The sequence below is a fragment of the Lichenostomus cassidix genome, chromosome 6 (assembly GCF_008360975.1).
Source record: "Lichenostomus cassidix isolate B80296 chromosome 6, HeHo_3.0, whole genome shotgun sequence".
NCBI classification, from domain to species: Eukaryota; Metazoa; Chordata; class Aves; order Passeriformes; family Meliphagidae; genus Lichenostomus; species Lichenostomus cassidix.
The window spans coordinates 34,436,275-34,451,097 of NC_139487.1; the positions used below are offsets into that span (position 1 = coordinate 34,436,275).

At 42.4% G+C, this 14,823-nt stretch overlaps 1 long non-coding RNA gene across 1 annotated transcript; it reads left to right on the forward strand.

Annotated features, from left to right (window-relative positions):
* The first annotated feature begins 405 nt into the window (after positions 1-405).
* LOC146435693 (uncharacterized) lies at positions 406-12,488 on the forward strand. Its single transcript, XR_014853094.1, has 4 exons — positions 406-543; positions 1,209-1,367; positions 11,312-11,392; positions 11,568-12,488. It is a non-coding gene; the product is annotated as an uncharacterized LOC146435693 (long non-coding RNA).
* Positions 12,489-14,823: the final 2,335 nt, after the last annotated feature.

Consider the following 14,823-nt stretch of genomic DNA (forward strand, 5'->3'; position numbering starts at 1 on the left):
AATAATAGATAGGCAGGCATTAAAAATGGTTCTTCAGAGAAACTTACATTTGTAAAGTCTCAGATTTAGTTTAAATAGGCAAGGCTTTCTCATTAGGAGATCTAACACGACTGCTTTTTATTGCTCTAAACAGAATTTGTAAGATGTTGTGGTGGATGAGACCACCTCGGGAACTGCTGAGGAGCCGAGCTGTCCTGGGACAGCAGGAACTCGATGGTGGGACGATTCTAAAGTTTACGATATACCCCTTTCGGAATTGGATGGTTCCTCCCTAGACTATGTAAATCCTCCCATGCTGATTAGCTGTAGCCTGACCCTGACACCACCCCTCCCTTCTCCCCATTGGTTGTTGCACTCCCCCGCCTTCTCTCCGCCCCTGTGCCCTCAGAGTATTGCCCTGTATCGCTAGATTGAGCAGAACCCAGAGTTTCTCTTTCTGTTTCACTCCTGGACCCCTTCAGCTATAAACCTCTGGAATGTCCAGCTGATTGAGCGCTCTGGATTCTTTGTCTCTGGTAACGGGTGAGCTATCCAGCTCTCTGGGTGAGTGTGTTTCTGTGCCTTCCACCGGCTCAGTGAGAGGCTCTTTCTGTGCAGCACCACAGCAGTGCTGGCCGGAGTGATCTCTCTACAGCCATAGAGACACTTTCAGTAAACGCAGAGGCCTAGCCCACTCCACCACCTCCCTCTGTGCTAGTAAGAAACTACAGTTTTCACCTGTCAGAGGGTGGCTCTGGAAAGACAAAACCTTTGATATTCTGTAGTTGTAGAAACCACTGCTGAGAAAAGCAAACACACACCCCAAAGCAAAGAGCACTGACCAACATGGTGAGCTCCACAAAATCCCAGGATCCTCATCCACTCGGAGGCACAGATTTCTCTCCTAAATGGTAAGAGACTGGGAGGATGGTACAATGAAAAGTAAAAAAAATAATTAAAAATTTAAAAAAAAATTACTTCACCTGAAATATTCAAAGGCTCCTGAGAGCAGCAAGTTCTGGAAAGGGCCTAAAATGAATATTGTGTCCTGTTTTATTCAGGCTATTATTGAGCAGATTTTGCAACAATATTCTCTGAGGTGGAGCTACATGGAAGTGGTCTCAGTGCCATCATTTGAGCCGTTCTTTACATATATTCACTGTAATGTCCAAACAGTGCAGGTAAATAAACAAATAAAAACTTTCCACCTTTTACTTCTCCTCCCACAGATCAAGCACAAATGTGGGAGATTTCAGTGAAAAATTACAATTACAAACTGAAACAGAACACAGTTCCTGCAGCGAGAGAATGCAGATGGAACACTCCAGCCAGAATTTTGTAGAAAGTTCAGCAGGATTGTTTGTTGGGGACTAACCAGCTCCCATTAGGTAAGACTTAGAAAAGAAAATTAATTTCATTAAATTCTGGGACCCCTGTAAGTAGTAAGGGACACAAAAACCTACCAACAACAAGCACATCAACCTCTTAACAGGCGTCCATTCCTCTCTCAGGTTTCAGCTCTCAGCACCAGCCAGTGGTAAGCACTTTGCTGAAGTATTTCAAGGTACCATTTTTTAAATCTGTATTTATATATATGAATTTACAACTTGATCTGTATTTCAGTAAAACCAAGGTTGAGAAACGCAGCTTTACATCAAGAGGAAGGTCATGTAACAGTGGTGAGCAAATGAACTACATCTCCCGTATTTCCTGATGTAGCCACACTGACTCCAACAGGAGCCTCACTGCAAACCAGCAATTGCAGCACAAGAGCTCTTTCTGAGCCCCATCCCAACCTGCACAATGAGCAGCTCTCAGCACACAAGAACACATGAAATGATGCTACATCTAGGCCTTGATGGCATTCATCATCATTCCAGGTTTGACACAAAAGTCCAGTATTTACTGAGGTGATAAATTAAGTTCACCCTCTGGAATACATCAAACTTCAAGTGAGAGCATTTGTAGAACACTTTCTTTACCTGCCAAAATGTCTGTCCCTAGGGCCCCAACCTTACTGGGCTCTGGTTTTAATAGGTCTTATGATCTCATCTCGAATTTTTAATTTAAATATTATTTCTTAGTCCTCACCCTAATTAATTTTATTTCTAGTTCATCATTCTAAGAGCCAGACCAAAACAAATTTCAATTGAATCTCCCTTCTTCAGCTGGTATGCATTAGCAGTCAATATTAACCACTGATCTCATTTTCTAAAACATAGGAATTCTGTGCCCGAAGGCACAGCAGGGCAGAGCATCCTCCAACAAACTTGGTTTTGTCAGAAGAAATACCTACCTGAAGCAAAAACATTTTGTGGCAACTTACTGGCTTTGCTGAATTTATTCTTTCCCCTGCTCCCAAAATGCAGTAGCAAGGATGAATCCTGACTTCCAAATTCCCAGGAGAAACCTGTCAGGTTACTTGATAACATCAACAAAAAATGTCAATAACCAGAGAGCTGGAAAAGCCCTGGAAATTGGATTTACTCCATTTGCTGCTCACTGTTCCAGAGCTGAAAATAAGAAAACTGTAGTCTTGATGTGCAGATAAAGCCCAAGACTCACCCACGTTCTACTCAGCATCCAGATACTCTTTCAATGGAAATGGAGCCTAAAGCCCATTCCAAGTAAACCATCGAGGGTGCAGCTCCCTGCCCTGGACCAGCCCCACAGCAGCCCCAGATATCAACACCAACAATTCCCATTTTGTTGCCATTTGTTGGGTCCACACCCTGTTGTATGGGATAGCATACAGTTCCTTGGGGATTTAACCCAGGGCAATGCCTGTGTGTACATGAGCTTTACCAAAGCACTTTGCAGTCTTAAAACAAAAGCTGTAGCTTTACTGCTGGTAGGGTCATAGGTGAAGTTAAGCCACTGAGACTGAAATTCTCATTTAAATTTGTTTGCATTATCCCAGGTTACCTTTCAAATGTCAATGGGCTATGGACTTCCATGGCCCCTCCCTTATAATTGCTGCTGTAGTGAATTGTATCCACAATTGAGGCATTATGAAAATGATGCAATTGGATGCAGCTGAGAGCACAAAAGGTGTTGGTTTGAGGGCACTCCTTATTAGCTGGTGATCCTTTTCATCAATTCTTTCCCAGTGAGGTAATATAGATACATTAGTTATAGAAAAGAGTCATTGATTATTTCCTAATGCTGATAGGGAAGATTGCAATGGATGTTCAACTGGTATGAATCACTTGTTACTGAGTTTACTGTGTTTGTTAGGACTCCAGCATCCATGCTACTTAACACTCCTAATCCTCTCCCCAGGATACGAGTACTATTTCTCCATGATCATGTGAGAGAGGTGAGGGTCCATCCATGCAACCATGCCTACCACCCTGCAAGGATGGAGCCAGGAATGGTGAGCAGGGATTGTTCACCTGATTGATTGCAGAGATATTGATCTGTAATGTGCATCCCACTCATTTGAGGGACCAGGAAGAACTAAAGAGCACTTGTTGCTGACCTGTATATGGCATAGGGTCCAATTTTAGAAACTTGTGGAGATAAGGTTTCACCAGGCTTATCAGGAGCCTGGGAGGTGGTGGAATGTATTGGGAGGGTTAAGTTTTGTTGTGCCAAAATACATTAGTCCAGTAATGATTGTGGATACATTACACCTCCACGTCACCACCTCCTTTTCCATATAGTGTTTCCATGTAATGCTCTGAGCAGCAACTGCTCCTGTAACATCTGCTCTAGTTTTTGAAGAGTGGATATTGGAAACCGAGTAAGCAAATTTCCCCTTCAGTGGCTGGTGTGTTTCACAGATTATGGTGAAATTCAGAGGTTGTGTTTCACACATGGTGAAATTCCCCTCTGCCAAATTTCAAGCTCCTCGATTTGTCCAATTATAATTGTTTCATCAGCAATTGTTATTGAAATGCACTCAGGCTTACCAGTGGGTACAACTGTTGCCATAGTGACCATTACAGATAGGAAAAGTGAAGGTTTCCCTCCTGTGGGTTGGGCTTGGTGATGTGTGTGCCCAGCCTGGCTCGTTCTGGCACTGATTCCTTCTGGAAGAGCAATAACTTGATCTTCAGTGGACATGTGCTGGAATCATTCCCAAGATTGTTTTCTGAAAAAATAAAATAAAGCATATCTCAGCAGGGTTTGCCCAGACAGGTTACCCCATTAAAAAGAAGGAAAAATCCACTGCGCACTAATTCCATGTTTTGTAGCACTCTTTCCAGTAGCTTCCCAAGAGGGTGGGCCGCAAGGTTTAGTCAGAGTAATAGGAAAAGTTCCAATTTGGAGTACTTTTACCATGACAGGTTGTCCTTGTTGTGGTCCCATCAGATGTTCCTCTTTCATAGAAGATGGTGCAACTGATTCAGGTTTTGAAAAAAATCCTCAGTTCACGGGGCTTCCAGTGGGTTTACAGCAACTATTTAGATGCTGAAGTATTTTGGGGAGTTGAGCATCCCACCCAGGTGTGTGGTTCAAAGTTCTTTCTCAATAAGCCATTAGCCCTTTCTATGACTCCATTGGGCTGGAGGTACTATGGGGTGTGGAATACCCATTGAATTCCTTCCTGTTTGGCCCATTCCTGTACCTCCTTACAGGACAGATGTGAGCTATTCTCACTCTGGATGGTATTAGGAGTAGGCAGATTTGAGAACCATATTGTCAGTCCCCTTACTGTGCTTTGCCCATCAGTCCTTTGGCATTTGGCTGCCTTGAGTTTCCCAAGACTCCTCCTACACCTGTGAGGATGGATCGTGTCCTGCAGAGGGTCCGAGAGGCCCCATGGAATCAATTTGCCATGTGTACCATAGAGCTTTGCCTTTGCTGATGTGTTGGGGTGGTGCTTTAGCAGGGTGTTCTAATTGTAAATTTATGCTACACTGAGGGCATTCTGTAAGAATGGTTTCACAGGTTTTCCCACTTAGGGGCCAACCTTTGTTCTGTGCAGCAAAACAAAGTTCTTCTTTACCAGTGTGCCCTAATTTCTGATGGCACCATTCTCCCAGTCAATAACATTCCTGATTTGAGGAGTCTTTTATCACTGTTTCCCTGATTTTAGTTAATTCACTCACCTTTCAATTCTGGTTTGTGGCTGGTTTGTCATCCTTGGCATTAGCTTTGAGCCATCCTATTTTGAACCATGTTTTTCTGGCTATGTTTGATAATTGCAAATCTTGAGATCTCCAGATGAGAGATTTATTTACTTTCCAATTTAGTAATTCCTACTGGCAGACCCATTGGGTAGCACCAGCCCCAACAGCACAGGAGTTCACATAGATTATTTTTGCTCCATTCTGAGTTTCTCAAACAACTGCTCTTAACTGTCCTACTTGTGCACTGCCTTCACTCTGTTCTATTACTTGTTTGTTTGTGTTGATGTTTCACGCAACAGCCTTGTACTGCCATTTACCACTTACCCTCTTTACTGAGGCATCAGTGAACCAAATATCTTCTGTTGGCATCCCCTCACTAAGGGGAGGTGCATCTAAAATTGGTGAGGGTTTGAAAGGTTGTTGTAATGCTAATGGATCTGCATTGATAGCCATTTGTAATTTAGAAACTTCAGCTGGTCCTTCTGTTAATCAATTTCTCCTGCAGCTGCCGTTAGGTAGGCATTCAATTTCTGACTGCAGATTTTTGTGGGAGAGCAGACCCTGTAAAACAGACTCTAGCAAATTAAATGGTCCTCTGGTTTGTACAGACTGTACAGTTTGTTCCTGATGTATCTTCTCAGCTTGTTGCACTTCTCAGAGTAAAGAGCAATTTTAGAAAAGCCAAGTACATGTTTTCTCCAGTATCCTAAAGTTCCCATTAACTGTAATTCTTTTTTAGATTGGGGCATCTGCATTTGCTCTATTGCCTCTAAAGTGTCTGGACAAATGACTGCACTGCCTGCTATCCAAATACCCAAATGTTACTTCTTAACTTGGTCCTTGGCATTTTTCAGGTGGAATTTCAATTTCTGCTTCATGCAATGCTTCCCATATGGCTGGTGCTGCTTCCCCCACCTTTTCAGAGGAATCTCCTCCAATTAGAAGTCATCCATATGTTGGTACAGTTTCACATCTGGGGGGAGTAAGATTGCAACAACTCAGCAAGTGCAGCATGAGCAGCAGTGGGTGAACATTTAAACCTCGAAAGGAGCCTGTTAAAGGGATACTGTACTGTTGAAGGGAAAAGCAAATTCCTCTTTGTACTCCTTTTGTAAGGGAACCATAAAGAACATATCTTTTATATCTAGTACTGCTATCCATGCCTGTTAAATGTGCAATATTAGGTACTGCAGCTATTCAAACACCAGTAAACAACTATTAAAAAACAGGCTTCTTTACTGGACACACAAGTGAATTAAAAGGAAGATGAATCCATTTAATGATGCCTCTTTTTAAGTAATCTCCCACTATGCTTTCAGTCCGTATAAGTGCTGCTGCTGGCAGGGGGTATTGTTTTGTGTTAGATGTTTTAGAAGAAGGCAGTGGTACTGATATCACAAGAGATTGATCAGCTTTTCAGAGCCTGAATTGGCTTACATTCATTTAGATTCTATATGTACCCTCAGTAAACCAGTACCTCTCACTGTGAAACTCCATAAAGTTCCACACAGGAGTTTCCAGGTGCAACCACAAAGTAAATGAAATCTCAAAAGTTTTGTTTGGGTGGCCCCCACAAGCACTTCAACCTTAGTTAAGTCTTTTTCCCTCTAAAGCCAGAAGGGAATATTTGCTGTGGAACGCACAGGAGCTCCGGTGTTTGGAACATGAACGTCCCATATTTAATCCTGCACAGAAGCCGGAGATCAGAGAATCCAGTAGTTTTAATAAGCAGTGGATCATCCCTATCCTGCTGATCTGTCCCTCCTGCCCAATACACCATCCATGCAGTTAAAGAATAATCATGATCTCTGGCTAAAAACACACCAGGACCCCAACACAGTCCCATTTCTTACTCACTCCGTAAAAATCAATCTTCCCTAGTCAAACAGACTTGCCACATGTATTCTGTTCACATATTCCATTTTGGATTCCTCCAAATGCTTGGAATACTCCTGCAATTCAGCCAATTCTGCAGGAGACCAAGGAGTTGCATGCACTGCCATAGTCCCCTCATTAATAACTTCAGTCTTAATTAATGACCAAAAAGAGAAGGAGTCAAGAAGAAGGTCAGAGGTGGCAATAAAATTCTCACCACTATAATCCCAGATATCCTCATCCCAAATCTCAGAATACTCCTAATGGATTGATTTGTGAATTTGAGCTGGCTGTTCCCTGACAGGTTGACTGGCTTATAAAATGAACTAATTTTTCTTGCATAAATTTTTTACATTTTCATGCTTCAGCCAATTGAGATTTTAAAATTCTAGTTTCATCTCTAAGGGAATCTACCTGTATTTCAAATTTCTCTTTAATTTATTTTTTAAAATCCAATTGTGCTTTTAGCACATCCTTTTTGGGTCAAATCACTGTACACACCTGCACCAGGAGCACAACTCTAGGTGCCAGAAAAGCTGTTTCTCCCTCCCAGAAGAACATATACGAAAAAATAATAACAACAACAACAGAAGTTCTATTTTTTTTGTTTCATTGTAATTATTGTTGTTGTTATTATAATTGTTACTGTTGATTCGCTTACCATTTCCTTTGAAGGACATGCATGAATTTCCATACAGCACTTCAAGCCATCGGCATTGAAAGCTATTACTGATATTCCTGTCTCATGAAACTCTTAGCTAGATTTCAAATAAGCACATATATTTTTATTTTTAATTTTATAAAATATAACTAAGGGGACATGTAAGAAACCCAGAATATTGGACAGAAAAGAGGTCAGGAGAAAGGCACTCACTGGGGATTTACCTTTCCACAGTTCTAGTAAATGAATGGGGGCGGGGTGCAGCTTTTGAAATTTATTTCTTGGTTTTGGGGGGTTTTTTTGGCTATCATAAGAGCAGAGAAACATCCTTGCACAACCAAACTCTATGATAAAAATTGTATATATGTCTATTAAAATAATACAATATGAATTCCAAACGTTTCCATGCCAGAATGCCTTACTTCATGGGAATACAGTATTGTCTCCCTGATTTTGTTTTCATTAGAAGTGTGATTATTATGCCCATGTCTTCAGCTCTGTCTCTGGTTAATTGTTTGCTCCACAGCAATCTTTTTCTCATTCATGCATTGTTTATGAGGCTTTTAACCAGCTTCTTGTTCATTGAGATCTGATTTACTTGATGATCCTCTCATCCACTGTCAAAATGGAGCAATATTCCTCCTGGCTGTTCCCAGGCTCAGGCCATTAACTATGGCTGCAGCATTGCCTCTTCGAGATGTATCTTCTGTTGAGCTATTACTTTACAAAGAATTGTTTGCTGTAAATTGTCCATCACAGATTTATAACATTTTCTCTGAAATATATAGATAGCAGAGTGCTTGTAGAGGACTAGGAGCACGTGAAACTGAAGGCAAATGAAGACCAGAATTAACAGCACTGCTCTTTATGATACATGTGTTGGCCTCCATTTGGCTCATGGCTTAAGGAAATCATGCAGATGGACAGATGTACAATCAGTGCTGGATGAAATTGGTATTTTGAGGGCAATCCCATGAGAAATAAAATCCAGTTTAAGTTCAACCACAGCAGAACATTTAGGTTTTCAGAACAGTTATATGTTTTAGGTCCACATAACCAACTGATTGCCAAAAACATAGAATGTATTCTGCCTTAAAAAAACATAGAGATAAATATTTATCCAACGTTTTCTATTCCCATGATTTTCTCTGTATGTAGGGGGCTCTGCTGGCTTTCCTGGCAGGACTTATCCTGCATGGTGTCAGGGGACAACAGGCTTGTGCTGAATGATGGATCCCTGAGGAGATGCTTGTGTATTCACCCAAAAGGGAGCAGAATGCCCTGCAGTAGGAAATGAAGCAATTTCTACACACAGGTAGATTACAAAGCAGTCCAGATTAATATTTTTAGAGTAAGCACAGTATTATGAAGACAAAAAGTCACTCTCTGATTTCTCACAACAAATGGTTTGCCTGTGCTGTCAAGCTGTACTTCCTTACCTAGAATCAAACAGGCAAAACCACCTCCTGACCAGCACATAGGTACCATCCATCTGCACTGAAAGAGTCTATTCAGGTAATGTCTCCTGTCTAGGGAGCAAGAAAAGCTCCACCAGAGTAAAGCACCTCCATGCTGAGACAGGTGCATCCATGCTCATGCCTCTGGGTGCAGAGTCATACCTGTATAGCAGCAGTTTTGTATTGTGATAATAGCTGCAAGTTCCCCATACCCCTTTCTTAATGACTATACTTGTCACCTATTGTCCTGCCTTCCCCACCCCACGTGGTCCTGGCCACTCCCTCGGGTTTCCCCTATTGGTTCCTGTACTCCTAACTCTGCCCATGTACCTCCCCTGTACCCAGAGGTCACTGGGCCAGTGTGCTGTCCCTGCCCCTCTCTGTTTCCCTATAAAACCCCTTACCCTCCGCCATCTTGCTGTCTATGCTCCACGTGTGTTTATGCTCCACATGTGGCTGTGCATGTGAGGCCTTCGCCCTCGAGGCATCTCTGCCTCGGGGAGGTCGTTGGCCTCTGCTGCACCATGCGAATAAACATCTTCCATGGACACAATGCATAGACCCTCCTCGCCTCCTTTATCACCGCCGGTTGTGGAAGCAGACGAACCAGAGCTAGCCTTATGGCTCCCTGGCCGGTGAGAGCGCAGTGTCCAGCCCTGGGACAGAGGGTTTGGAGCTCTGAGGCGCTGAACCGGGCTGGGTAGAGACGCTCTAGGGTAAGGTCTGCTATAACATCCTCTAAACCGCAACAGTTTTGGTATAGTCTATTGAAAAAAAAAATTCAGGTGAGCACATCTGAAGTTTCTTGCTTCAGATCTAACACCTGAATACCCCAAGTGAGGCACAATGCACTGTTACACTGCCACACACCATGGGCACCAAGCCAAGAGCCCCTCAGGGACAGCATGCTACATCCCACTGGGATCACTGTCATTCCCAGGCAGGGCTAAGGAAATGAGGCAGCCACACTCATTCCCACCGACAAGGTGTAAAGTAAATTATTTCGTTAAAACTGGAAGCAAACTTGAAAACAGATGGAAGAGAAGGTGTCTTGGTTTAAAGATCTCCCCTTGGTCTACCCAGCTCTGGCAGCAGCAGCTGTTCTGATCCCTTCCCAGCCCTCCCAGATCACTGCCAAAGGTGTGCAGAAGCCTGGGCTGCCTTTGGGAGGGACAGGTCTAGGAGCTGAGTGCTGGCCTAAGAATGGTCCCTGCTGGACCCAGGACTCTCTCCTGCCCTTTTCCAGGTGAGAACCAACTTCTCCCCCAGTCCTCCCTCTTCTCTACCTTGCATTTCCACTGCATTCGTCAGCTATTCAGTACATCCTTCCAAGCTCCAGGGTATCAGCTCCTAACACTTTCCCTGACTGTTATATAAATGTAATTAACAGCATTAATTACACTTGTGCCCCCTTCCATTCTTAGTGTCCATATCACAATGAACTTGGCAACAGCCACAGGTGATACATTAATAACACGGTGGTGTTATTAACCAAGGGAAGCATTCAGGGTGCTGCTTCTACAGTTCTTGACAGAACAGGGGTTCCTCTATCACTAATATAGCAGCCCCTGAAGGCAAAAACTCACTAACGGAATACTTAATACAGTTCTCTCATTTTATGTGAGTCACAGTATTATGTAGCTTTCTGAAATATAATTGGGTTAAAGTCAAATGCAGTGTATCCTGAATACTCTAATTCCATTCCACCATTAAAAAACACAAAACTGGGGGAAAAAACCCAAGCAGTAAAATTCCCTTCTTTCATCATTTGTCTTTCAGTAGTTTTACTACTCATAGAAAGACAAAGGTCTTAATTTTTTCTTCCCATGTTAGGTAAAAGAATCCAGCTGATGACATAATATTGTCTTTAATTCTGACAAAAAATAATCTGATTTTTGTCCACATCATTATACAGGCATCCAAGTTGATAATTTCCCACCTGCTAGCTATTGGTAATTAAAGCTGATTCCAACTAACTTTCATTTTAAGGGAGATCTTGAAATCAAATCTCTAGTTAGGCTCACAGTAGAATCAAAGAATTACTTTGATTTAAGACATTGTTTTCTGCTGAAGTAAAACAAAGGCTTGCATAGAACAAAGAATTTGCAAGTAAATTTTGACTCTGGACCGACTGACAAAAGGTTTGCAGGTGGTTGCTGGTTTCTGTAGCTGCACATTTTGTTGAGCTGGTTTCTGATCTCATTAAGGCTAGCAGGATGTAAGATATATATTTATCTGGATTTATTCATGTTCTGCCATAGGGGCAAGAGCTGATGAAAGACTGACCAAGTTTGGAACACAAAACTCCTTACTCCATGCAGGATATTGAATTTTCATACAAGGTAACTTCCCACTTACACCATGGGCTCTGGACACCTCTGTCCAACCTCACAGGCCTCTGGGATTTACATTACTTCCTCTCTAAAAGAAACAGTGCTGGCAAATTATTGCTTTAGTGGATGAGCACTGTAAGCACACATAGAGGTAATGCTACAACAAACTTCTGCACTGCCCTAGGACCTGTAAAACACCTGTGCAACAAAAGAAGTGCCCATCATGGTCCTAAGACCGTGGAAAAGTTTATCAGTGATGGACGTGGGAAAACAGGATGAAGGATCTGAAGGAGGAAATATTTTGTTGTCAATTCACTGAGTGCACAGCAAGCATCTTGTAAGAGCTTCTCCTGTTTTGTAAGGTTTAATGGAGTGATGCCACCCATTTTGAACATAAAAAGAACAGTGGCAAAATGTTGATCTTTCTTTACCAAAAACAGTGAAAGTGTCCCTGTTTTATATGATGCACAAAAACTGGGAAGATCTCTTGTTGCAAACCTTGAGTGATACAAGATTCCCCCAGCACTCAGAGGGAAACGTCTTACCAAAAGTGAAAGAGTTTCTCTTTTTTAAACACCAACAGCCATGGGAATGGTTTCTGATGGAGGTGCCCAGAGGCAAGGGAGCTTTTACCCCAGTCCATACAGTATTGCCATCAGCAGTCCCCAGCCACAGGGTCACTGCAAAGCCTGACAACAGAAACTTGCTTTCTCCAGATTTTTCCAGGCCTGTCTGGAGTATTATTTCCCTTTCTTTAGCTGTATCAGCAATTTTTAATGACTAAGTGGCTTTTTATGCTTTCCTTGCATTGTATAATCATGTGGTGCAACCATAAATTTGATGTGGACAGTGATAGTGAGCAGTTATCCTGTGCAGGAGGACCGTTAACAGTGCCAGCCTAACAATGTGGCACGGAGAAACAGGAGCATGGAATAGTGCTGAGACCAGGAAAGCGGGGGCAAGGATGCAGAGTAGACATAAATGAACAAGATGATAAATGTGCCTTAAAAGTGGGACATAGGATAGTACAGGAGACCCAGGGCTGGGAACTCCTAAGCAATGGCCAGGTGCCGAGAGCTGAAGGAGTCCAAAGAAACAAAGCTGAGTTTAGGGGAAGGAAATAACGAAGACTCGCTCAAGGACTGTGCAGCAGTTCGGGGCAGCATGAAGTTACCTGAGCTCTGGGCAGGAGCAAGCTGCCTTCCCTGGCCTGAGGTGACCTGCACAAGCACAGGCTGCTGGGCCTCTGCTTTGGACACAGATACACAAGGTCACTTCTTGCCCCCAACCCTCTCCCTCAGCCTACTGCTTTCCTGCTTTTCCTGTTCCTAAACACAGAAACCCTCACTCTGTGATTAAATGACTGCCACAACACCTGGACACTGTGCATTAGTATCACAGATTTCACTGGAATATGCAGGTGCCAGCACACAGGGAAGGTGGCTTCTATTTTCTGTTTAAAGAAATGCTAGATGGATGTTTCTCTGTCTCTTGGCCTGGGGCACTGGGACACTCCCAGTTCACTGTGCCTGTGACTGCTAACACACTTTCCAATGAACACCCTCTGGGTAGTTATTTCACATGGGACACCCAACAGGGCAACACCTTTAAGATGGCACATGCTGCTCCAGGAAGCCTCAAAGATTCCTTTTTTCAGACATTGTCTCCCAATCATTTCTGTTAACACCCAGCAACAGCTACTGGCACCCTTGTATGCAAAGAACCTAAACATCCCATTTTCTTCCATTTCCAACATTTTTCAGAAGTGTGCTAAAGCCAAAAAATATAATCAAACTATCTTCTCTGGCTAATAGCTTTTCTGGACCACTGAGTCTACCCAATCCTGCTGACTTCTTTGTGTAAGAATTCACCTCAGGGCAGAGAAGCTGATGATTCTGGGGTCTCTTGCTAACTACTAATCCGCCCCCAAAAACGAGAGGAAGAAGTTGTGCTTCTACAGGCCTCTTATATTACTTAATCTTTGTTCTGAGAAACCAATGATGATATGAATTATTTAGTATTCCAAGAAAATCTGTCAAAAATAATTTTTAGCAGAAATTTCTTAACTCACCTTTATTTTCAAATACTATTGTCCTTGGGAAAGCAAATGGCATCAACTACCTTTCCTACTGTTTTGGATAAGCTGGTTTTAAAATTCATGGTATTTCTCAGTGTCTTTCTATTGCTCTTCAACCTGCATCCCCTTGGATTGTAATTTTTAAGGGCTGCAGTCTGAGCAAATGGTTTAACTTTCAACCTGCTGCTGTAAGGGGATGAGAGAACATTCAATAATGTCTCTCAATTGCTCAAGGACTTGAGCTCAAGACATTCCCAATGCTATTGAGGAATGCTATGACATGTTGCAGATTTATTAATTCTTCAGACGATGAAGAGGATATTATATCCAGTCTGCCTAAGCTATGTGTATTCCTGTGTCCAGGGGAGTCCTATATTTCCAACAGCCTTTGGTGTGCCAGTCCAGCACACTGACCCTAGGGCTCAGAGACAGCTCCTTCGTGTCCCCAGGCTGTTCCACTGTTGGCAGGATGTGAAGCATCGTTCATAGGCAGAGCCTCTTGTACAATCCCCCTGAAGAAACATTCTCCAAGCACAGTTGGGATGAAGGAATGATCTCACCATCCTGGAGATATGCTATGTCTCCTGGCTACTAGCAAACTTTCTCACCAGGCTTGTTAGCCAGAATTTGACTGGAACACAGCTCAGCATATGTTTTGCCTGCAATTTTTTTTGACCAGAACTGATATTTCAAATAGTTGCTGTCTGCAACATGTCATCTGCACTCTCTTCAGGGTCACACAGCATTTTATCTACTCTCTTAGCAGATACATGTAATTTACATAAGGAATTTATGTAAGGTCTATATGAACAGACTCAAATTCATATTCATACTCTTTAGTGCACTTTTGCCACTAGCATTTCAGCTAACAGAAATTCAATTTTCCAGAAGGAAACCAAATCCAAGGTTACCTTAGCAGTTAAACATGGATTAAGTTAATTATTGGAGCTCAACATTCATACAGGGTAAATGTGCTCATTGAAACAAAGCTCTGCCAATTTAGTGCAGTTGAACATCTACCCATTTATCCAAATAAATGCTAGAAATATATTTCTAATGTGTCTAAAACTTAGTGAGAGGGGTAAACTAAGGGTTAAATGTGGCTGCTAAACCTGACAATGTGTTGCCATCCCATATTAAAACTGCTGGAGAGCAAACTTCTCTGGCTTTGAGTTTAAAGAACCCTTGAAGAGAAAATCAGCTTACCGAGTCAGCCAGATAAGGATAATTTTTGCTCCTAGGGTATAATAGGACACATAATACCATTATTAGTGTCATAGAAAGATAAAGGAAGAAATGTACATTGAGAGTTATAGGAGCAATAGAAATGTTTAAGTGTGAAAAATATCAAGGATGGTCTTTA